Source organism: Mastigoproctus giganteus, chromosome 13 (assembly GCF_048544385.1).
Source record: "Mastigoproctus giganteus isolate SK-2022 chromosome 13, ASM4854438v1, whole genome shotgun sequence".
NCBI lineage: Eukaryota > Metazoa > Arthropoda > Arachnida > Uropygi > Thelyphonidae > Mastigoproctus > Mastigoproctus giganteus.
In genome coordinates, this window is record NC_143587.1 from 81,491,351 (window position 1) to 81,517,557 (window position 26,207).

General features: G+C 37.6%; 1 protein-coding gene across 1 annotated transcript in view; it reads right to left on the bottom strand.

Annotated features, from left to right (window-relative positions):
• SMC1 (structural maintenance of chromosomes 1) overlaps positions 1-26,207 on the bottom strand; it is a 635,181-nt gene that overhangs the window by 239,822 nt on the left and 369,152 nt on the right. The gene's annotated exons all lie outside the window — the stretch shown is intronic.

The window sequence follows — 26,207 nt, forward strand, 5'->3', positions numbered from 1 at the left end:
AAGTAAATTCTTAGGCATACTCATATACAGTAAAATTACATTAATATAAATTCAGTTTATACAAAGTAGTCATTTATATAAAGCACATACCATTCCCCTGTGAAAGGATAGACTTTTCTATGTAAATATATTCGTTCATTGCAAAATTTGATTAATATGTATTACAAAGTTCGTTTTCACCCAGTGAGAAATATTGTTATTTTGTATGTTTAATACAAATCTTTGCACAGCTGTCTGATTATTGCTTCTGGCCACCCACTTTCTCTACTTTCTGAAGCATGGCACTGACTTGTTAAAATTTACTTTTGTGTTAAAAGAACCAGTTTATGGTAGCTACACGTAAGTGTATTCTGAAAAATATCATTATGAAGGATAACTGCTAAATTAACAAAAGAATAAAATCACTTTTTCTAAAACAAAACTTTTCGAATGGTACCAACAAAAGTCTATCTATCTCATTCCAGGTCCAATATCAGATCTGATTTTGCAAGGAAAGGCAAATTATCTAACTCAGCAACATAGAATTAGTGACTTCAAATGTAGCAGGGGCTGGCTACAAAGATTTAAAGACAGCAATAACTTGGTTTTGCGAAATGTTTGTGGCGAGCTGAATTAGTCGACAAAGAAAAGGCTACAGACTGGTTGTGTTCTGTATGGTCCATTTTTGAAAAATAAGAGGCAAAGGATATTTTTAATCTTGATGAGACAGGTTTATTTTATAATTTTCTACCAAACAAAACATTTTCATTCAAGGAGAGTCTTGTCACAGTGGAAAATTAAGTAAACAAAGATTCACTGTTCTGTTATGTTGAAATTCAGATGGCAGTACAAAACTCTGCCTGCTGGTGATTGGTAAGTTTCCCAAACCAAGATGTTCTAAAGAAGTTAACCAACTTGCCTGTGATTATGAGGCCAGCAGAAGTGCTTGCCTTATGATCAAAGTTTTTTAGCCTTAATTATCAAAAGTGGTCAGAAGAATGGCTTCAGAAAAAGGAACATTTTGATTATTCCAGATCGTTGTACAGCACATTCTGCCAAGACACTAAAAGTTGACAAATATACAGCTTTTGTTTTTACCTCCCAATACCACCAGTTTTATGCAACCACTAGTTCAAGAGAGAGTACAGAGCCTGCCTGATAAGGTACTTGATCAGCAACATAGAAGGATGGAACGATTTGCAGCCAAACTGGAATATTCTTGGATGCTATCCATAATCTTGTTATTACTTGGGACAGTATTGCATCAAGTGTAATAATCAACTGCTTCAGAAAGAGTGGCTTTGGAGAGAATATTGTCAAAAAACATGGCCAGCAGACAAATATTGAGGAATGGGGGAATTTGAAGAAGCATATGGATTTTGTTGGCAAATTTGAAGCATTTGTGGATGATGATGAAGTTGCTACCACATCAACGCCAACACCAGAAGAGCTGCTCAGCACCAAGCAAAATGATGATGTTTTTGTTACCAGCAACAGCAATAATGAAGAAGCACCCACACTGCCATCTAAAGAAATGCATTTTTGGGGATGCAATTGATGCTGATGTAATTTCCTAGGATTCTCAGTACTCCAAAATCTGCAGTTTTGTTTGTTGATGTACCCGTTTAAATGAAAATGGGCCTCATCACTCATTATCAAGTTCAAAAAGTTGTTGTTATCTCTGGCTAGGTGTTGAAATCGAATGACGTACTACAGGCGCTGCTGAGTATCTTGGGGTAGTAAAGCTTGGACCATTTGGATCTTGTATGCAAACATTTTTAAATCCAGTTTCAGACTCTTCTGAAGTGATGTTCTGGTGATGCCTAGTTGAGCAGAGCGACAACGGGTAGAGGCAGGTGGATCCTCAAGGACACTCTGCCATACAGCTTCCACTGCGTCAGCATGCACAGTAAGCACTTCTGTGAAGCACTTCTTCCGGGAAGGGGTCTTAAGTGCATGCACAGTAAGCACTTCTGTGAAGCACTTCTTCCGGGAAGGGGTCTTAAGTGCATGCACAGCATGCACTTAAGACCCCTTCCCGGAAGATCGTCGACTGATCCAGTTCTTTCAAACCGGGCGATTAAGTTCCGGATCATGTTATCGCTAGGAGATACTGTTACTTTAAAATGTTGCCGGTATTTTCTCTGAGTTTCAATAATCGATTTTTCACTGGAATAGAAAAACCCAATGAGTTTTACTCGTTGCTGGACATCATACGTAGCCATTTTAATCTCCAAGGGATCCTCTATAACCTGTAAAAAAAGAAAATAAAAAAAGATTGAAAATGAAGAAGTTATGACTTTTTCAAACCATTCAGTCTTTCAGTGGCCACCCTGTATATATACTGTACAATATTTTCATTTCCATTAATATTGCTTTTCTCTTAGTTTATCATACAAATAAAATAAAATATTTAAAAAATATTATTCCTATTACTGTATTGTTAGACAAGGCTTTTGTTTTTATTTTATTTTATTTTTGATATTATTATTATTTATTATTATTTACCAAAATAAAAAAAATAATAATAAATAACGGTAAAATTTTGACACTTTTGGGGAACCTCATTACTACAAACCTCATTATCACAAAACGTGAAAATTTAGGTCCCTTGAACTTTGTATTAACGAGATTCCACTGTATAATACTCATGTACCTAGTCTGCCTCCACGGGGCGCAGTATGAGCAACATTGGGTCCCATTAGGGGCCCAGTGGCCAAATGACCAGAGGAACAACGGTACACGACACTACACATATACAATGTTCTGTTTCACACCTACAAGGTATACTACACGGAAATGGGGGAAACTTCTGGTGCCATTTGACACTAAACACGCTCTACTTGTTGAATTGTGTCCCTGGGAATGGACAAGTTATTGAAAAATGTTGTTGACCTAATTATCATAACCAATCGTTTACTGTTTATAGGTTTATAATCCTAGTCATGGTTGTTATTTTATTTCTAAATTTAGCTACATATTTTGAAAGTTATTACTTAATATACATAGAACTTTTATAATGGAAATTTGGCATAAATATCATATCTTGTAACTTTATACAGTAGTGCATGGTAGGAGAATTCTAGTGCCTTAACTGTGGGAAATATGTATCTCGAAAGTTCAAATCGTATCAGTTGGCTTTAACTGCTATTAGCTATTATTTTATTAGCTACTTTAATTAACTTATAACTTTATAAGCATAATATATATTTATGCATTAGCAGTCGCAAGTGATGTAAGAAAGCAAGCTTAAACAGCATCAATAAAAAAATAAAGCCTCCCATTTCACATATTCATTCCACCAATACTTTTTCTAATTCTTCCTTGAATTTATTTAAGCTATCAATTTCCACAACAGCAGATGGAAATTTGTTCCAACAATCAACTACCCGCTGGCTAAAGACAAACTTCTGCACATCAATTCTGAAACCATCCTTTCTCAATTTGGATTTCTGTGCCCTCTTGTTCTGAGCCTCATCACAACCAGATCACATCAGAGGTGCAGTCTTCAGACACTGCAATTTGCAGAACTGAAGCATTTCTTGGTAAGAGTACCCCTTTGTCCCATCCCAATCTCGGTGCCCTTCTCTATACTCATTCCAGCAGCTCTACACCATTCCTAAAATGAGGCCTGACCATTGTTTTACACAATGGGATAATCAACTACTTATCCCTGCTTAGCAAAATTTCTAATTATTGTTGACAAAACCCAATGAGCTGTCCATTCAGCCTTCTGCACTGCTCAGAGAACTTTATATCCGACTGCACAATTACCCCCAGGTCTTTTTTATTTTCCACTAACCTGAGTGTAACATTACTCTGGGATTACTGCTACCCAAAACCAGTAATTTGCATTTATCAATATTAAACTTCAACTGCCATTTTTGCCCATCTGCCTAACTTTTTTAGATCCTTTTACAATAGAATAGTATTAGTATTCACCATTTAGTGCAAGGAAGCCATGGGCTTTTGCTGCACTGGCTTAAAAAAAAAAAAAAGTAGATAAGAAAATGTTTCACTCCTCACAAAGGAGCGGAACATTTTCCAACCGACCTTGGAATTTATTCAAACTGTCAGCCTCAACTACTTGTGAGAGCAAGTAACGACTCGCTGGTTGAAAGAAAACTTCCTACAATCTAATCTAAACCTCAAACCCATGTAATTTGAATTTATAGCTCATTGTTTTTTTTTTTTTTTTTTTTGATTTGGTAGTTGTTGGCGCATCGGCTTCTGTGGCCATATTGCACCTCCCAAGGTTTTTGCAGTACTTTGATCCAGCCCAAGGCGGGAATCGAACCCGCGACCTTTGGATTGCCGGGCAGGTACTTTACCCACTCGGCTAGCCCGGTCGGCATAGCTCATTGTTCTGGAATTCTTAATAACAGTAAGAATTCCACCTTCATTCATTTTACTAATCTCTCTCAGAGCCATATAAACCTTTGGCACATAGCCTTAGATCCTGATGCCATAAAACTCCTAATAACCAACTAACCAACCTCATAAACCTCAATCAGGTAACCTCTGAGGTGCCTGGTTGTGAAGCTCTAGCCCACATAATCGGAGTCCTTCCTCATACGGTCATCCTTCTATTGATCTCACCGTTTGAGTTGCCCATCTTTGAACCCTTTCAAGAAGATCGATGTATTTTTTCAGATGAGGTCTCCACACTTGAACACAGTATTCTAAATGTGGTCTTACAATTACCTAATACAATGAGATTATGACTTCTCTATCTCTACAGGCTAGCGTTCGATAAATCATTAATAGGACACAATGGGCTTTCCTGGCTAAACAGAATTATCTCTTTTTATGTAAACAATATTACAGCAACTTCAGCTAGTCAATATCGAGTGCCAGAGTTAGTTTGGATCCCACTGAAAACAATATATTTGTCTGTGTTTGATGCATCAATTCTTATGGACTTCTCTGTGATAAGGCATCAGTTAATAGAGATTTGGCTGACCAACTTGCTACATTTATGCAGGATTCAATTATTATACAGGATTCAAGTCTGGTAGAAAGAAAGTTATTAGATCAAAAACCTGTCTCAGAGTTAACAGTATTAAAGCGAGCAGTATACAAAGGCTACAAAAGTATACAAAAGTAGTATATAAGGGCTAGAAGCTAATAACAACACCACAGACATTGGTCCCACTTCCAAGGTTACAAGGTTACACGAGAACTATTTGTCTGTAAAAAATAATTATAGTAGGAAGATAGATGATCAAAATTGGTGATTTGGAGAGCTTTTGTGAAATAATTGGGAAATTCTAACCCATTGGGTTTACTGTATAAAGTATCACGTGACAAATCAAGGTATGGGGAAGTGTTCAATACTGTAGCCACAAATATCAGTGAGATTATTGGTTGGAAGGGTAATTTTGGTTAAGGTAATTTTGAGTAAGCTATTTCCAACTGATGACCCTGAGGAAAATACTGATTATCAAGCTGGCATATGTACAGATAGGCTGCTTTATGTAATATGAGAACATACTACATATTTACAATAGATATTAGTAAATATCTTTATTGCAGGCAGTGATTGGTTACATGATTGCCTGATGCAATAATACCCACAAAAGCGACAATGCAAGGGGTTTTGAACTTACAGGAGTTTTGAAGAAGCTTAATTTCACAAAACATTGTGGAATTAATTTAGTTGAGAATATATTTATAACAAGGTTCTATACGTTGTTACCTTATATCCTCTTATTATTTTTGTAACAAATGTCTATCAGAGGGGATGTTTCCAATACAGTGGAAGATTGCATTATTGAAGTTAGTTAGAAAACCTGAGAAGCCATAATCAGAACATAATCATATCTCCCGATCGCTCTTTTGGCAAAATTCTTGAAAGGTTAATGGCATTATGGATAACTGACCTGCTAGTACAACAGGATATGATATCGTCTCAGCAATATGGGTTTACTCCTGGGAAATCCTGTGAAGACTGTAGTGACATTCCAAATGCATATTGAGAATTCTACATCCAAATATGAATTAGCAATCAACATTGATTTTGAAGGGGCATTTTGATAGTTTTGTGGGGAGCAGCAATGGCTCGGTTAAGAAACGCAGATTGTTCCAAGGAATTATATATACTTTTTAAAAATTCCTTTTCAAATAGCCACGTGCTAATAGAGCCCAAGCACTTTTAGCTACAAAAAGAGGTGTGAGGGAGTGTCTTCGGGGCTCTGTCTTGGGATCCCTTATTTGGAAGCTAGTCTTAGAGAATTGGTTGGTTTGCACATTCCATAACTGTAAGGTGCTGGCATTTGAAGATGATATAATGATTATAATAGCAGGACGATTTTGATAACTTTTAGAACAGAACAGAACACTAGTAGTGTGTTGGCAGACTTAAGTTCTTGAGCTCAATAAGATATAAGCTTGCTATTAGTCCTTATAAAACCAAAATGAAATTTAAAACAGCTTTGGATATAAATCAACTTCTTCAATTGTTGTTTACCTATAGTCCTTGATACTAAATAACTGAGAATTTTGTGGACAGTAAGTTATCACTTTACTAGCACTTAACATATTTAAGCAATAAAATCAGGAAATTCTAATGGCTCAATCATTAGATTTTCAAAGTCTGACTGGGGCCTGTCACATAAAACACTATTTCTGCATTACGTCAGTATTTCTTCCTATAACGACATATGCTGCAGGAGCCTAGTTCCATAGTTAAAATAACTAGGTTTCAGGCTAAAATAAATTCTATACAGTGCATCATGCTTCTTGGTATTCTAAGAGTGTGCAGAATGGTGTCCACTGCAGTGCTGCAATTGTTAGCAGCAGTGATACCCTTGGATCTATATTTGTTGTATCATGGTCTATATTACCATATTGAGGGAAATTCCTACAGAAATTTTTGGTATTGAGATTAATATTTGCTCTGATTGTACAGGTAAAAAGAAAAGATGTTTGAATAAAGTAATTAATTTAGGGCAGACAAGATGGGATACCATACCTACAGAAAGGGTAACCACCTTGTTTATCCCCGATGCAACTTTCCTTAATGACAAAAAAGTTCATGATTGCTTTACAACCAGTTTACAGTCATCAATTTTATAACAGGTCATTGAATGAGAAATTCTATCAATTAGGACTGAGTAACACAGACCTTTGTTTTAGCTGGGCCAGAAAAGGCTGGGAACACATACCATACGACAGTCGAATATATGCCAATGCTAGGATAGTGATACATGAAATTCTTGAGAGATCCAAGATAAGAAGCTATATATGAAGCAGACCATAGTAAGTTTCAAATTTTTCAGATATTTGCTTAAGAAGTGTTTGAACTGAGGAAAAGTATGATTAGTGGTCGATAAAATTCATCTGATGAGGGACATTCATGTGTTTTGATGCTGCTGTTTTTAATAGTTGATCAATTAACAGATCTATTTTTTGTCCCCCCCCCTTTGGAGTGGGGCCCCAGAGAAGGTGGGTTTTTTTTTTTTTTTGTCTCATACTCTCAGCCCATGGATGTCACATCTATTGGAACTGGCGCGCCTTCTCGTGGTGTGGACAAGTACCCAGATGATTCTGGGCCAAAAACAACGACAGAACATGAACACTACTAACGTCATTATAATCCATTTTCAATCCACTGCAGGATGAAGGCCTCTCCAGCAACTTTCCAGTTCCTGCTGTTTTGTGCAATAATGGCCATCCATTTATTGCCCAAGAACTCTCGAATTTCATTTGCCCATCTCCATTGTTATCTTCCAGATTTTCTGTTCGCACCTCTTGGATACCATTCTGTTATTTTATTAGTCCAACTTTCATCATGTCTTCAAGCTATGTGTCTTGCCCAAGTCCATTTCAGTGTTCTTGTTTTGATAAGAAAGAATGTCCTCTACTTGAGTCTGCTGCCTAATCCAACTCCCCTTCTTATCCAACAGTCTGATTCTAAATATACTTTATTCCATTCTTTGATGTGTAGTTTTCAGGTTCTATTCCATTCTGGTGAGTGCCCAAGTTTCACTTCCATAAGTCATGGTAGGGAGTATACATTAGATAATTATTTTACGTTTCAGAAAAATTGTGATATTGCTCCTCAGTATGTGATTATATTTCCTGAATGCTATCCATCTAAAATTTATTCTTCTCTTAATTTCAGCCATTTATCATTATTACAGCTAATGACTTGTCCCAGATAAGTACATGAATCCACCTTTTCAATTATTGCTCCATCAATGATTATATCCCTTTCTGTGGCATACTTGTTCATCATTACTTTTGTTTTAGCCATATTCATCTTTAGTCCAAAATCCTTACTAACTCTGCACAACTGATTAAGATTTTCCTCTAATTCTTTGGGATCATGGTTTATGATCACAATGTCATCAGCAAAGTGTAAATAAATAGTTTCAGTACTCTCCATTCACATTGACACCTTTCTGTGACCACTCCAACTCCAATCTTAAGAAACCTTCTTTGAGAGGAGCAATAAAACAATTTCGGAGATACTGAAAATCAACAAACCCATTTCTCAATTTAAAATTTTCTACCTGTTTTTGTCTAGTCTAATAAAGGAGGTAGGGTTCTCATATATTTTCTTTAAAATCATAATATATGGAATTAGCATTAGTAGAGGCATATGATGCAAGAAAGCAAGCTTATGCAGCACCAGCAAAAAAAAAAAAAAAAAACTTACTCCCATTTCACCCCTCCGTTCGTTCCAAGTACCTGTCCAGCTCAGCCTTAAATTTTATTTAGGCTATCAACTTCCACAACAAAGGATGGTGGAAGTCTGTTCCACCAACCAACCATCTGCTGGCTAAAGGCAAACCTCCGCACCACACATCTATCCTACTACATCTGTCTTTCCTCAATTTGAATTTTTGCCCTCTCAAATGATTATTCTTAGCAAGAGAAAGAATCCCATCAGCATTGAGCATGCTCAAACCATTCAAGACTTTATACACCTCAATCAGATCACCTCGCAGGTGCCTAGTCTCCAGACACTGTAATTTGCAAAATTTAAGCCTTTCTTTATAAGAGCAACCCTTTGTTCCATTCACTAATCGTGCCCTTCTCTGTATTCGTTCTAACAGCTCTACATCCTTCTTAAAATGAGGCCTCCAGACCTGTATACAGTACTCAAGGTGTGGCCTGACCATTTCCTTATATAAGGGGATAATTACCTGCTAGAAAATTTCCTGTATATCATTCACAAGACACTATGAGCTACTCTTGCAGACCATCTGCACTGCTCAGAAAACTTCATATCTGCCTGCGCAATTACCCCCAGGTCCTTTTCGTTCTCAACCACTGTCAGTGTAGTACTCCAGAGTTGATACATCACTCTGGGGTTGCTGCTTCCCATATGTAGTACTTTACATTTGTCAATGTTAAACTTCAGTTGCCACCTCTCGGCCCATCTGCTCAACTTTTCTAGATCCTGTTGCAACAGCGTAGTGTCCTTAACAACCCTGCCAACCTTCATATCATGTGCAAACTTGGACTTTAAGCTTGATATATCATCATCAATATCATTGATAAATACAGAAAACAACAATGGACACAACACTGAACCCTGAGGGACTCCACTAATAACATTAGTCCACGATGAGCAGTGTCCATTGATTACCACTCTCTCTCTTCTCCTACACAACCATCTCTTTATCTATAGCAGCAATTTGCCTCCAATGCCACACTGCTCCTATTTGTGCAGCAGTCTTCCATGCGCAACAGTATCAAAAGCTTTTCTAAGATCCAAGGAATATCAAAGTTATTCCTTGCATCCAGTTCCTTTGTGACCACATCATACTATCCAGTCAAATTGGTCAGACAAGACTTCCCCTTAACAAAACTATGTTGTGTCGGAGTTATAACTAAAGTCTTGTCCAGATGATCCTGCAGTGCTTCTTTAACCAGTGCCTCCATTAATTTTCCTGGACCAGAAGTTAAACTAACAGGTCTACAATTACTTGTGTTGCCCTTTGATCCTCCTTTGTGAATTGGGGTCACATTTGCACATCTCCAGTCCATGGGTACCTCCCCTGAGTCCAAAGAAACTCTCATAATTATGGCTAAGGGTTTGCTTACTTCCTTTGCTGTCTCCAGGTATAGACAAGGCATGTCTATGCCTTGTCTTTCCACTGCCCGAAACATTGCCTTATGCTGTACGAAGTCAAACGCCTTTTCATAATCCACGAATACCAGGCATAATAGTGTTTTATATTCATTTGCTTTCTCCATTAGCTGTGATATTACGTAAACGTGATCCATAGTTGAGAATCCTGTCCTAAAGCCAGCTTGCTCTTTCAGGTGATTCTCAACAAGTATTCTTTCTAATCTGTTAGTAATGACCCTTTTGAACAACTTGTAGATGTGGGATAACAAGCTAATTAATCTATAATTTCCAATTTCTGATTTATTTCCTTTCTTATACAGCAAAACTCTGGTTGCATTATTCCAGTGCTAAGGTGTCACACCTTTTCTATGTGTGCCAGTTTCTGTGTCATGTGTCTTTCTCCCAATTTTAACAACTCTACAGTGATCATCTTCCCCAGGGGCTTTCTGATTCTTCATTTTCTTCAGCACATGTTCTACCTCATCAGTTATGTTGTATGTGTTACTAATTTGTGCTTCACCTTCCCCACTGCAAGCATCATTTCCTCGCTCCTTGTATAATTCTCTATAGTAGACTTCTGGTATTTGAATTATGCCTTCTCTACTCTTTATAAGCACACCATCACTATTATTCAGATTCACTATGATTTGTCATTCTGTATTACTGCTCACTTAAGTTCTCAGTTTTCCTTTAATGCTTGTTCTACTTTTTTTGTGTTAAATCTTATGCCCTCTCTGAGTCTCTTTCTATTGGCTCTATTCAGTTTTCTCCTTGTCAGTGTTTATCTTGCTCTTCATTTGTTGTCTTCGGTTCATCATGACAAGTATTTCTTGACTAATATTTTCTTCTTTGGATTTCTTTTTAAACTCGTTCCTAAGTTCCAGTACATATTGCTTTTTCTCCTCTTCTGTTATCTCAAAGACCTTCATATTATTTACTCGACTCAGTTTTGTTCCTTTTTGCTTACATCTATATCAAGTGTGCATCTTACCATTCTATGATCGCCTCCAACATTTACCTTGTTCAGAACAGCAACATCGTTCACAATATTATATTGTTCCCAATATTCTGTTACTGAAGATTAAGTCAATTTCATTAATTGTTAATCCATTTTGGCTCTTGTATGTCCACTTTTTGTTCACTCTTTTCTTAAAAAAAGGGTTCATTACTGATATTCCTAGAGATTCTGCAAATTATTCCACAAGTCTTTCACTTCTTTTCACAAATACCAAACTTTCCTATAGTTTCCATTTCTGTGCTGTTTTGTCTCTTTTCAACCTTAGCACTGAAGTCCCCTATAATGATGGTGTACAGGCAGTTCTCGCTTTACAAGTTTTTTTTTTTTTTTTAAGTATCAACAAAATCGAAAATATGAACATTAATTGCAAAATATGAATGTTAAACATTCATAAATAGCAAATTTCAAAATATGCACGTAGCTATACGATAGTACCACACTTGACAATATTAATCCGTTCCAGAGACACCGTTGTATCGTGAAAATATCGTAACGTGAACAATAACACATTGTTTTTTTGGTAATTTGTTCCACGACCTCAGAAGTTGAAATTTTCCCTATATAACTCTCTAAAAGGTCATTTTTATATTGTAAATTGCATTAGTTACAAATTAAAATCATTAAAATGCACTACACTTTAATTGTTATCATATCTGTTATAAGAACCAATTTTGAACGGCTTTGTGATATTTTTCTAAAGCACATTTCTGGAGGTCACGACCAATAACAAAACAATAAAAACAATTTGCACTTTCCGGTTTATTGGGGTTTCCTGTTACTACAAGCAATTATAAATGGGTAATAGTAAACGCCACGTTATTGCATTTGCAAAAATACCGATAGCTGGAATTGTGTGGTTTTTACGTTATTATGGTGAAATGTTTCCTCTTTACTGAAATATTCAATCGTATAAAAAAAAAAAAATAAATTTTCAGAATCCTCTCTTCATTCCTTTTTTTTTTTTTTTTTTTTTTAAGCTTCGTAAACTTGTTACTCTGCACAAATTGTGTTAGTTGTCATTCCATTAAAAAATGCTTATGCATGCTATTTAAATTTATAAAGAAAAGAGAAGATTAACTTGGAAACAAACACCTCTTGAAGCATTTCTGAAGAAGATGACACCTTGTCCAATAAACTAATGAGTGCCGAGCCAATAACGAGTGTGCATTTAGTCGATGATGAAGAATAAATATTCTTTAACATTTGTAAGTCATAAATAATTTCTTTATTATTATAATTTGCTTGATTTTACAGGCTACGTTTTAATTTATTTGGATAATCCAATAATTGTTTAAACAAACTAATTAGCTAATTAATTTCATTGTTGAGAATGTAATCCCTATATTTAACATTATGTCTAGGGGAAATAAATTCCCACGTTACAAATGTGTGCACTAGGAATGAAACTTTTAAAGTCGGGAACTACCTGTAGTTAGTTTTCTGTTCATCTCGAATCTCAATTTTGGTGTACTTTCCTTCAACCTCTTCGTCATCATGGCTCGACGCTGGCGCATTATAACGTTTAATTTGTACCTCTTAGAAATCCTGAGTGGTAGACTTGACATTTTGAATTCCAAAATGATGTTTTTCATACCTTTATGGATCAGAAACCCAAACACACCTTCACTCTCTTCACTGTCTCCATTCCACTTTTTACCTTTTAAGTGATTCATTTCTTCTCCTGGTGTCAGCCAAGCCGATGATATTCAATTCACATTTACTAATGTCTTTTCCAGCTCTAATATCCTATTTTAACCAATCAGCGATCTAACATTGTAACGAGCCAAGTTCGTTTCCATTGTGGCATTGGAGGCAAACTGCCGCTATGGATAAGGGGATGGTTGAGTGGGAGAAGACAGAGAGTGGTAATCAATGGACACTGCTCATCGTGGACTAATGTTATTAGTGGAGTCCCTCAGGGTTCAGTGTTGTGTCCATTGTTGTTTACTGTATTTGTAAATGATATTGATGATGGTACATCAAGCTTAATGTCCAAGTTTGCAGACAATACAATCCTCTCGCTGCCATAAGAGGAAGGATGAAAGCTGCTGTGGACTGAGGGCCATTTGTTTCATTGTGATGTTATATTTAATAAAAACAACAAAGTGTTCTTTACCTATGTAAACTCTAGAAGGAAAGGGATGAATCAGATTGGACCACTGGATATTGATGGTTCAACTGTTGATGATCCAGGTGGCTAACAAACTAAATGAGTATTTTGCATCTACATTCACCCATGAGGAGTTATTCAGGGAGGGGAATGCCAGAGGTGAGTTAAACTCTGGCAGTGAGCTATATGATTTTGTAATAACGGAGAGGAAAGTGGAGGAGAAATTCTTGAAGATAAACATAAAAAAAGCACCTGGGGTGGACGGGATCTATCCAGTTATATTAAAGGAGGCAGCAAAGAAAGTAAGCAAACACTTAGCCATAATTATGAGAGCTTCCTTGGACTCAGGAGAGATGGACTGGAGATGTGCAAATGTGACCCCAATTCACAAAGGAGGATCAAAGAGCAACACAAGTAATTATAGACCTGTTAGTTTAACTTCTGTTCCAGGAAAATCAATGGAGGCACTGGTTAAAGAAGCACTGCAGGATCATCTAGACAAGACTTCAGTTATAGCTCCGACACAGCATGGTTTTGTTAAGGGAAAGTCTTGCCTGACCAATTTGATTGGATACTATGATGCAGTCACAAAAGAACTGGATGCAGGGAATAACTTTGATATTATATATTTGGATCTTAGAAAGGCTTTTGATACTCTTGCACAAGGAAGACTGCTGAACAATTGGAGCAGTGTGCCATTGGAGGCAAATTGCCGCTATGGATAAGGGGATGGTTGAGTGGGAGAAGACAGAGAGTGGTAATCAATGGACACTGCTCATCGTGGACTAATGTTATTAGTGGAGTCCCTCAGGGTTCAGTGTTGTGTCCATTGTTGTTTACTGTATTTGTAAATGAAATTGATGATGGTACATCAAGCTTAATGTCCAAGTTTGCAGACAATACAAACGTTGGCAGGGTTGTTAAGGACACTAATGACAGTACGCTGCTGCAACAGGATCTAGAAAAGTTGAGCAGATATGGGCTGAGAGGTGGCAAATGAAGTTTAACATTGACAAATGTAAAGTACTACATATGGGAAGCAGTAACCCCAGAGTGACGTATCAACTCTGGGGTACTACACTGACAGTGGTAGAGAACGAAAAGGACCTGGTGGTAATTGTGCAGGCAGATATTAAGTTTTCCGAGCAGTGCAGACGGTCTGCAAGAGTAGCTCATAGTGTCTTGTCAATGATATACAGGAATTTTTCTGGCGGGGATAAGGAGGTGATTCTCCCCTTGTATAAGGCAATGGTCAGGCTACCCCTTGTATAAGGCAATGGTCAGGCTACCCCTTGAGTAATGTACACAGGTCTGGAGGCCTCATTTTAAAAAGGATGTAGAGTTGTTGGAACGAGTACAGAGAAGGGCAACAAGATTATGAAATGGAATAAAGGGTTGCTCTTACGAAGAAAGGCTTAAATTTTGCAAATTACAGTGTCTGAAGACTAGGCACCTGTGAGGTGATCTAACTGAGGTGTATAAAGCCTTGAATGGTTTGAGCATGCTCAATGCTGATGGGATTCTTCCTCTTGCTCAGAATAATCACCTGAGAGGACATAAATTCAAATTGAAGAAAGACAGATGTAGGATAGATGTGCGGAAGTTTGCCTTTGGCCAGCAGGTAGTTGGTTGGTGAACAGATTTTCATCCTTTGTTGTGGAAGTTGATAGACTAAATAAATTTAAGGCTGAGCTGGACAGGTGTTTGGAACGAACGGAGAAGTGAAGTGGGAGTTTTTTTTTTTTTTTTTTGGCTGATTCTGCATAAGCTTGCTTTCTTGCATCATATGCTCTACTAATGCTAATGCTAAATAAAGTGCTGGAGGGTTTGGTCTTTTCCCCTTCACGCTGACCAGGTATCTTGAAGAGAACAACTACATGTTCATTGTAACCAAAGTGACACAACAAGTCTTACCAATGAGGTGTGCATGAGTGGATTTTAGGGAGGAGGCAGGCCAACTGGACTTCTCCTAAATCTTCTAAAATAGAAAGATATTGGATCCATTAGTGTTTTAGACTGAGTGTCTGATAACACACAGAACACCTGTTCCCTTCTAACATATACTAGTAAACATATCTGGCCCTTTTGCAGTGGTATTGTTCTTCACAGAGATACAAGGTGGTGTAGAATGGATGTTCTGGGAGCAGCCTCTTACATAAACACAACATCCATGTGCCTGTGGTCTTACTCTATACATTGCACTCCCGGTATTCAAATTTTGCATCCCTTATATCTGAGTGACAAGTCTCTGATATCCCAACAATGTCTTCATTTGGTTTCTTGACCAGCACTTCAAATTTATCAAATCTATTTACTATGCTCAGAGCATTGGTGTACATGCAAGTATACATGCACCTGTTATTTTTTTAGTTACCCTGACACAGCCCATGTATTTACTTGTTTCATGATGACTCCCAGGATGCTCGAAATCCCAGACACCTTGCTTTCAAGGCTGATGCTGGTTCCAATAGAAGCAATGCAAGAATCACTTTTACCTGTGACTATTGTTAACCTATTAGTCAATGTATTCCACCCAAGCTAGCAGTTTTCTGACTCACTTAATACTGCCACGATCGCATCAGTAAATATTCTTGCATCCGTTCTATTTGAGCGTATCCCATCATTTTGGAATCAGTCTCTCCTGTTAACAAGCACAGACCAAACTGAGAAAAATTCTACTGCATGAGTCTTACATAATCTCTCCTGGTCCGAACTGATTGACAAGGCTCTTATCATATACTCCCTCCTATTGTGTCTGGGCAGAATTGCAGCCACTTTCAAATTTAACCCTAACTCGCAAATTTTTTTTCAACATTGCCCTGTACTCGTTACTTAAATTAGCAGATCTGCTACACTTAATATCATGAAGCAGCCTCTCTACGACAGGATTCTTGAATCGTTAGTGGAAGCGCTTATGGCACAGTTTGGTCATCATCAGCTCAAGGTGTTGTTGGCCCAGATCCTTGATGAAAGACTACATTTGGACCATTTCAACAGTATCTTCTGCAGAATTTTATAACATCAGAGGTTGTGTCAACTGGTTCCAACCATTTTCAGGAAAGTACTCATAATACTTCTCGTAGACCCTTAAGTAGGAGACTACAAAGGAAGAGGGACTTTGCTGAGAATCATCGTACATATTATCAGAATAGGAAACAATGTGCCTTGAATATTTTAAATCTGGCTAGAATATCAAAGGATGTGATAGACTCAAAAACATTTCTGGAGTTCTGGAAAGGTATCTTCTGCATTAATAGTGAGGAAATGACATTAAATGTTCCTGAGTCTTAATGATGTGGTTGGGGATCTGCAAGGTATTATTTATAACCCAATTAGTGACCAAGAACTGAAAAGAACTGAAAAGTGCTTTACCATCATTGGCAACTAGCCCAGGTATGGATGGGTAAGCCTGGTGTTTATCAGGAAAGATCCTCTGAAGATTCTCCAGGACTTGTTCCACCTATTCTTGTGGTCAGATTAACTGCCTCCAAGGTTATATATGTAAGGGTTACACCATATTTTTGCCAAAAAAGGAGAAGTTGCAGAGTGCATCAGAATTTAGGCCAATTACTGTGGCATCCATTATCTTGAGAATCTACCAAAAGATCTTGATAAAGAGGATATCAGCTTTTATTTCCATCAATCCTAAACAACAAGCTTTTCTCCCTGTTGACAGGATAGCAGAAAATGTGATTGTGTTGGATTCTCTGTTAAGATCATCAATAGAGAATCTAAGAAGACTTCACTTGGCATCTAAGAAGTCTTCACTTCACTTCACTCTTCATCTCTTCCAATAAAGCCATATGTGAGGAGATGAAGAGAGAGATTTCCAAAGACTTTTCTTAGTATACAGATACTCTTCAGAAACAATGTACAACAGTGATAAGGTTTTCTGGCATGTGCCATGAAGTTCACCCTTGTAACGGTGATCGGCAGGGAGATCCTTTGCCCATATATTTTTTTAATCCTGTTATAGACATGTTGATAAGGGATCTCCCTTCTTACATTGGTTTGGATGTTCTTAATTATAAAATAAATACCATGGCATTTGCTTATGACCTCAACCTGGTGGTGGCAAAGTCCTCTGGGTTCCAAAATTTATTGGATAGAGATTATAAGTTTTTAGAAAAGAAAGGTCTGCAAATAAATACTGATAAGTGTTGGACTTTATCTATGGTCTCTTCGGGGAAGGAGAACAAGCTGAAGACTGACGATGAGCTTCTTTGCCGATAACAAAAGTTGCCTTCCAGCCAGGCACATAACTTCGGGGATAGAGTTTACTACATCAGGGAGAGCATTGGCCAGGGCCTCCTTGGTTGAAATGTTGGAGCAGTTGAGGACAGCCCCATCAAACTGCAACAAAGGTTGTTTATCCTCAGGGCCTATGTCATCACTAGGCTGCTTCACAGTGTAGTCCTGGGGAGAGTAACAGCTGGCCGACTTAATAGCTTGGATTCCCAAGTGACTCCGCGGTCAAAAAATGGCTCTGTCTGCCACACAACACTCACGGATTACATTCATGCCAGCATTCCAGAGGGAGGTTTGAGGATCCCATCTTATCTGTGGACTATTCCTCTGTTGAAGTAGAATAGGCTGGAGAAGTTCCAGTACTCGGTTTCAGTTTTAACTCGTCATATTGCTAAACTTACCTTATATCAAGTCAGAGAGGATGGGAAAAATATGGAAGCTACAATTAGATGGATCTGTATGCTTAGACTCAAAGGCGTCTGTGAAAGGGGGGGGGGAGATGGACTTGCACGAGTCCTTCAATGGCCGGGGCTTAAAAGAATTAGCAAAGGTCCGCTCTCAGCACCAGTGGGTGGGTGATAGAACCAAATTGTTGTCCAGCCATGCATATATAGACCTCATAAGAATGAGGATAAACACTCTTCCTACCCTCTCAAAGACATATACATGAAGTAGTATGGAGAGGAAATGCAGAGCTGGATGCAATGCAGCCGAGTCACTCGCCCACATATCACAACAGTGCATAAGAACGCATGGCTTGAGAGTGCCGTGTCATGATGCTGTTGTAAATAATGTGATGAACAGACTCCGACAGAAGGGCCGACAGGTTTGTAAATAACCATGTTTTAACACTACGGAAGAGGTACGTAAGCCAGATCGTCTGTGTGCAAGAGGTGGTTCCCCCAGTTCCTTCTCGACACACAACTCGTAGGAACAGGTGATGATCTGGAGGTATTGCAAATACAAAAGAAAAATTATTATAATGATAATATTAGTTTGAAAAATGTAATGGGGGGGGGGTTGCCATTCTTCTGCGGACCAACTCCATCTTATGGGAATTGCTGCAACAGACTAAAATTCTGGCGATTTGAGCCTTGCAGGGGATACTGAGCTGCTGGGGAGCTCATCAGCAAATAACATCAAGGTGGCATAGAAATACGTAAAGACTTGGTTGATGTACCTAATATACAGTATGGAATCTGGGCTTAACCTTTGCTTAAACAAATAAAGGGAAATATGTAAATATAAAATAAAATAAATCATTACTGCCAATACGTATAACAATATCACATTTTGTGCCCTTAAAAGATGATATCTGCTCTACAATGTCATCAACTTTTACCCCTGGCAGATATACCCTGGTCTTTTCCACTCATCATTTTGCATAATATATTCCACCTCTTCCTGAGTCGCCAACAATAACTAGGGCATGTGGGACCAGCTCATTCTGCAGCTGTGTTGCCTGATGCACAGGAGTGAGCTCTGCCGTTGGGTTGGGCAGCTGAGAGCTTGACGGGCCCCTCACTTTAATTCCTCCAAGGACGTCTACCCTTTGATGCATAAACACACCGAACCTTATCCTGGCTCTGGGTTGAAGAGTTGTTTTTGAATTTACTGGTGCAAAAAACAACTATGGCTATACTGTGCCAGGAAGAAAATAAAAATACTAAAAAGATATAGAGATTCTGGTAACCTTTAAAAAGGTCACCTCATCAAACTGTTATATATACAGGGTGTCTCAAAAATATTGGTACAAATGTTTAGGGGAGGTAGGTAACATCTAAAGGAATGTGAATCGCATAGGAATCCATAACCGGAAACGTCACGTAAGTTGGTAGGCGCCGCGGTAGGCGCCGCACGAAGAGCATGCATCGATATACAAACTGTGAGCTGGCAGACATGCACCTATGTATGGATTAGCAGAGGGCAATGAACAAGCCGCTCAACGAATTTAGGGAGAATGCTTCCCAGACAGATGTGTACCGGACCATCATTTGTTTGCACGTGTGCATCAAAATTTTTGCGATTATGGGTCATTTAGAGGTAACAGGAGTAGTGTGGGCAGACCACATTCAATGCGAACTCCCGCCATGGAAGAAAGTGTGTTGAATGCCGTCCAGAATAATCCTACTACCAGCACACGTGCCATTGTAGGATAGTGCTGTACACTACACTCTCGTTTTAGTTTACAGCATGTCTGGCACGATGATACCTTACACCCCTTTCATCTCCAAAGGGTTCAGTTACTGCTCTCCCAAGATCATCCTGCACGTGTGGCTTTTGCGCAGTGGTTTCTCCAAGAAAGTGTTCAAGACTTGAATTTTCCAGCCTATATTTTGTTCACAGATGAGGCTTATTTCACTCAGGAAGGCTTATTCAATCAGCACAATGCTCATGTGTGGGCACACGACAACCCACACGGTGTGCACCCCCATGCAGCACAACATCGCTTCGCAATAAATGTGTTGGCAGCTATGGTCAGTGACTGCTTAGTCGGCCCATACCTGTTACCATCACGCATGAACTCCGCTAAATATCGGATCTTTCTTGAACAAGCAAATGTGAGATGCAACATTTGGTTTCAACATGACGGGGCACCTGCCCATTATGGAAGGTGTGTTCGTAACCATTTGAACAGGTGTTTGGGCGTTGATGGATTGGTCGGGGTGGACCCGTTGCCTGACCTGATTTATCAAGCCTTGATTTCTTTCTGTGGTCGCCCCTCAAATCCATCGTGTATGAATCGCCTGTGGAGATGGAAATGGATCTCGTGGCGAGTCTCGTCTGCACTGCTGCTACTGTTAAAGAAACTCCAAGTGTGTTAAACCGTGCCTGCCAATACATGCTGCGGTGTCACGCATGCATCACATCTCATGGTGGAACCTTAGAGCATCTGTTGTAACATCATGAAATGCATCCATCTTGTACTCCATTGTTAATATTATGTTGAATAAATGTTTGCCACTAATGTTTGGCAAACCAGCAGAGTGAAAATTAACAGAACTAAATATATAGAGTGCATTTTTTGTTAAAAAAAATAGTTGCCGGTACACATTCTTTGCTATCAGGAAAAATTGAAAATTAAAAGGATATGAAAAATACTCTAAAATTTTTTTTTTCTCCTGATATTGTTAATTTAGTAGTAATGTTTTTAGAATAAGAACATGAAATTAAGTATATTAACACAGTTTATTAAGCATACATTTATTATTCAAGTATATATAAAAAATAAGTAAAATGTGAGTAAAATAAGTAAAAATAATTTCATAATAAAGTTTTTGTAGAATATTCTAAATTTTTATTAAGTTCTCATTTGACACCCTATGCCAGGGATCAGCAACCTTTTCTGAGTGAAGACCCATTTTGGATCTAATTAAAAAAAAAAAAAAAGAATCCAAAGAGCCGCACCTCAGCTCAAGCTGGGAGGAGGAGGGGTGAGGCAAGAGTTTTTTAAGAAATGGAATAGTGGGAAATATATATAAAAAATATATATATTTTGAAATATCATTTATTAATACTGAAAAAAATGTAACAAACATCCAATTAGGTACAAATTAATGTGACTTTTGCTGATGAACTTCTTGGGCGAGTCTCTCAACATCATGCGAGTATGTTGTAATTAAACATGATGAGCTTTAAACATGCTCGCATTGTTCAGATGACAGTTTCTTGATTTATTTTTAATATAGTTCATGTTCAAAAATATGTGCTCACAGATATACGTTGAACCAAAAACTGAGAGAAGTCCAAACGCAAATATTTTCAAATTTATATATGGGTCCAGTAAGCTACTCCACACATGAACACAATTTGGTCAGCATTTTGAAGTCATCTATCGCCGCCCATTTGTGTAGAACTGCAAGGGCAGCCTTTTGCCTCTCCAAATCCTCAATTTCAGTTTTAAAGGAATTTTAGTCTTGCACTCCACATGTCCTTGATTTTTAAGTCCTCTTAACTCCATTTAAAATTGTGCTTCATGTGAGCTGTATAGTTAAAGAACCGCAGTTACATGTAAAAGAGCTGCATGCGGCTCGCTCGCTGTAGGTAGCCGACTTCTTTTTCTTCCTCTTGCTTAATGACGTTTCTGAAGCAGCCATAAATCAACATATTTTGCTGGATCGAAGCGGGTCATCAGTGGGCCTACAATTTTAAGAAAAAGTAGTGAATAAACTGTTTTTGTCAACAACATTGACAACACTGGTTAGGCTGGCGATCAGATTGATTTGTGAAAATCCTCGTTCACATTCGCTCGATGAAATTGGTATTGTGCTCAGAGCATTCATCATTTCTTCAATTCTTCCGAAAACTTCTTATCAATTAGGTATCCCCGAATTGCATTTAACTGTAATCTAATTGACAATTTTCTAACTTCACTTTCACCAAATGCCAACAATTCATGTTTAGAAGGATTAATACCTTCATTGTCCTCGTTTTCCATCTCTCTTCATCAGTATTGTCACTAGTTCTTAAATTTGAATTTTTCCTTTTCTTTTTTTTTGAAACTGTCCAAAATGTCGGTGTAATTCGGATAATCAGGTGCTGTGACCATGTAAACAGAGATAGGCAAAATTTACTGGAAAAATGTGAATAATGCATTTGCGCAAACAACAGATGATTATTTTTCGGGGTAAAAGAAAATCACTTTTCTAATTCTCGAATGGGGCGCTTACAGTTGATTCACAAAGGTGGCCAAACCTACACCCCATGAGGAAAGGGAACTAAAGTAGCATTTTAAATTTTGTTAATTATCAAAAAAATTCTCATTAAATGTTTTGTTCAGTAAATGTAATTGTGTATTGTACTTAATAAAATTTTTGAATATTTTCAATTTTACTTTTACATGCAACAAGATATGGAAAATGTAACACACTAAAGAAATCTAACTTTGAATTTTTTTGAATATGGCCACTATACGGGAAAAGGTTGGACACCACTGCAGTAGAAGGTGGGCCAGAGCCAATTGGGAATACACTTTGATCTGTTCACTCTTGAATAGCGGAACTCCTCCGTACGTGGGACAGGTGGTCGGACAGGTTTTACCAGGTACCACTAAGTTGTAGAATGCTTTAGCTCTCTTAATTTGCACAGCAGCACTAATTGCCTAAATTGCATGAAGGACAGAAATGCGAACAGTGCGTACCGAGTTAATTCTTTCCTAATCCGTTGGATATGAAACTTTCCTTTGTTCAATGGAAACTATTTTAAATGTAACTTACAAGGGGAATTCAGTATAATTAAACAGAGGTTCGACAGAGTAATTTAGAATTATAAAAATGGTTTTATAAAGAAAATATCTTAAAAACAGACAGTAAAAAATGTAAATTTAGTTAAATCATTTTAAACTTATTTGAATAGTAGGTAAACATTTGAAAAAAAATGTATGGAATATTACAAATTTTGAAGTGCACTGCATCCAAATGTCACACATCACTGTTAATAAAGGTGCCACCTTTATTAACAGTGGGGTGGTATGGCCAGTACGCCATACCATCCCAAAAAAAAGCACTGTATATATATATATATATATAAATAAAAAGCAGTATAAGTTTAAAAGTAAATTGTCTAATTTAGATACGTGTGTATATATTATATATTAATAGCTTGTAAAAACTTAAAAAGTGCAGACACACAGTCATTGTCTGATAAAATCTGACTGAATGTATAAGGCCCAGTTCGATGAGTAAAAGCGGTAAAATATATATTGCGAACATAGGTAAAATTAATACAATCTATTAAATTATGCTGTATAAACAAGCACACAGGAAGGTCATCTGAACAGGAACGAATAAGTTAGATGTCTGTGTCCTGTGCGAAGTCAAGCGGGAACAACTTCCTCACTAAGATTACTCACTAAGAGTGCTATCTGAAACATGCAGACTACACTGCCATGTTTCAATTACAGGCTTTATCTGGTATAATTTATTTGTTGTCTGTCTATGCCACAATCCTTGCCTCTGGGAGTATATTTTGTTGCATACTACAGTCGGTCCTTGTATAACACGTGTTTGCATTACACGAATTCGGTCATACACGATTTATAAATAGGGGAACGTTATCTTATATAACACGAACCGAATTCGCTTATGCACGATTCGCCTTTGTGTTTACAAGAAATGACAGTTGAACGCGGAATCACCCCAACCGAACGCAACATGATAGGAATGAAGAAGATTCTGAAAATGTATTTATGTGTTTTATATCAGTGAAGGGGAAACACATTTCACCATAATAACGTAAAAAGTAACACAATTCCAGCTATCGGTATAATCGCAAATACAATTAGATAGAGTTTATTACCAGTTTATAACAGATTCCACTAGCAGAAACGAAACTGGAAATTGTTTTTATTGTTTTATGGTAGTAACCCCCAGAAATGTGCTTTAGTAAAATGTGGGGTGTTAATAGTGTATCTCGGCCTTTACGGTGTTGTTTATTCAGTTGCTATACGCGCGCAGCTTTGTTTATGTGTATCAAGCGTGCCACCTCGTTTTGTAATTGCGCTTTATTCCCTAAAAATGAGTAAAATACTTAAAAGGTGTGAAAAGGAAGCGTCCAGGCGAAGACACTGCAGATTCAGAGAGAGAGAGAAAAAAGCAATATCGATAAACAGAGGCGGACTGGATCAAAAATTCTTACCCGGGAAAATTTATAGTGGCCTCATACTACGGTTTATGGCCAAAATCACACCGGCCTCCGGCCCACTGGGGTTTCCCGGGTAAGGCTTATGGCCAGTCCGCCTCTGTCGATAGAGAAAAAAAATATGAAATTGTGAAACGCTTTGAGCGAAATGAAAGACCATGTGATATTGCACGTTCTACAGACCTAAATGAGGCAACGCCGAGAATTACAAAGAATGCGGAGAAAATAAAAACAATTTTCATAGCGGGAACAACTCAAAGTGTAATTAAAATCCATTAGATTAAGACACAAAAATTGGAAGAGATGGAACGGCTGTCATCTGTTTGGATAGAAAATCAAACAAAAAACAAGTTTGCTTACGATAGAAGCAAAAGCATTAGCAATATTTTATTACGTAATAGTCGTAATAAAATACGTAAGCATTTTATTACGATTATTTTATTTAATATAATAAATTTTTTACGAATAAAATACGTATTTTATTCGTAAAAAATACTTTTTAGTATTAAAAAATACTAAAAATACTTTATTATAATATAATAAATAATATTTATTTTTTATTATTTATTATATTATAATAAAAAATATATATTATTTTTATTACGTATTTTAATCGTTATAAAATACGTAAGTATTTTATAACGATTAAAATTACCCGATTATTTACTGTGTTTGGTAATGTTTTGGTTACAAATGTGTGTGCAATCTTGGGTGGTCGGCACCTAACCCCACTCTTCCCATAGGGCCTGTTGTTTATATTGCACGATTTTGCATTGCACGAGGGTTTCTAGGAACACAACTATCGTGCTATATGAGGAGAGACTGTATTTGCTTGTAGTCTGTATAGTAGTAGTAGTACTGGTGGCACGTGATGCAAGAAAGAAAGTGTATGAGCTTATGCAGCATCAGCCAAAAAAAAAAAAAAAAAAAAAAAAAAACATCACACCATTCCCTCCAAATGCCTGTCCAGTTCCACCTTAAATTTATTCAATCTATCAACTTCCACAACGACAGATGGAAGTTTGTTCCAGCAATTAACCACCCACTGGCTAAAGGCAAATTTCCGTACATCTGTCCTTTAATAAAATAAATTTAATTTGAATTTATGCTCCTTTAGGGTTCGTAATCTGAACAAGTGGAAGAATCTCATCAGAATTCAGCATGCCCAACCCATTTAAGGCCTTATACACCTCAATCACATCACGACGCAGGTGACTAGTCTCCAGCCACTGCAATTTGCAGAACTTAAGCCTCTCTTAGTAAGAGGATCCCTTCATTCCCCTCACCAATCTTGTTGCCTTTCTCTGTACACGCTCAAGTAAATCTACATCCTTCCTAAAATGAGGCCTCCAGACCTGTACGCAGTATTCAAGGACTGGCCTGACCATTGCCTTATACAGAGGGACGATCACCTCCTTTTCTCTGCTAGCAAAATTCCTATATATCATGGACAAAACCCCTTGACCTACCCTGGCAGCCTGTCTGCATTTCTCAGAAAACTTCATATCTGACTGCAAAATAACTCCCAGGTCTTTTCATTTTCAACCACCTTAAGTGTAATACCACAGTTGGTATGTTTCCCTGGGGTTACTTCTACCCATATGAAGTACTTTGCATTTGTCAAGGTTGAACCTCAGTTGCCACTTCTTAGCCCATCTGCCCAAATTATCTACATCCTGTTGCAGTAGCACACTGCCATTACTGTCATTAAAAACCCTGCCAACCTTTGTATCATCTGCGAACTTCGACATTAAGCCTGATATACCTTAATCAATATCATTGATAAATATAAATTTACAAAACAACAGTGGACCTAACACCGAACCCTGTGGAACTCCACTAATAACATTAGTCCAAGAAGAGCAGCACCCATTGATTACCACCCTCTGTCTTCTCCCACTTAACCATCCTTTTATCCATTATAGCAACTTACCCTTAATACCATTCTGCTCCAATTTGTACAATAGTCTTCCATGTGCAACAGTGTCAAAAGCTTTCCTGAAATCCAAATATAAGATATCAAAATAATTTTTCGCATCCAGTTCCTTTGTAACCACATCATAATATTCTATCAAATTTGTCAAACAAGACTTTCCATTAACAAACCCATGCTGTGTCTGAATTATTGC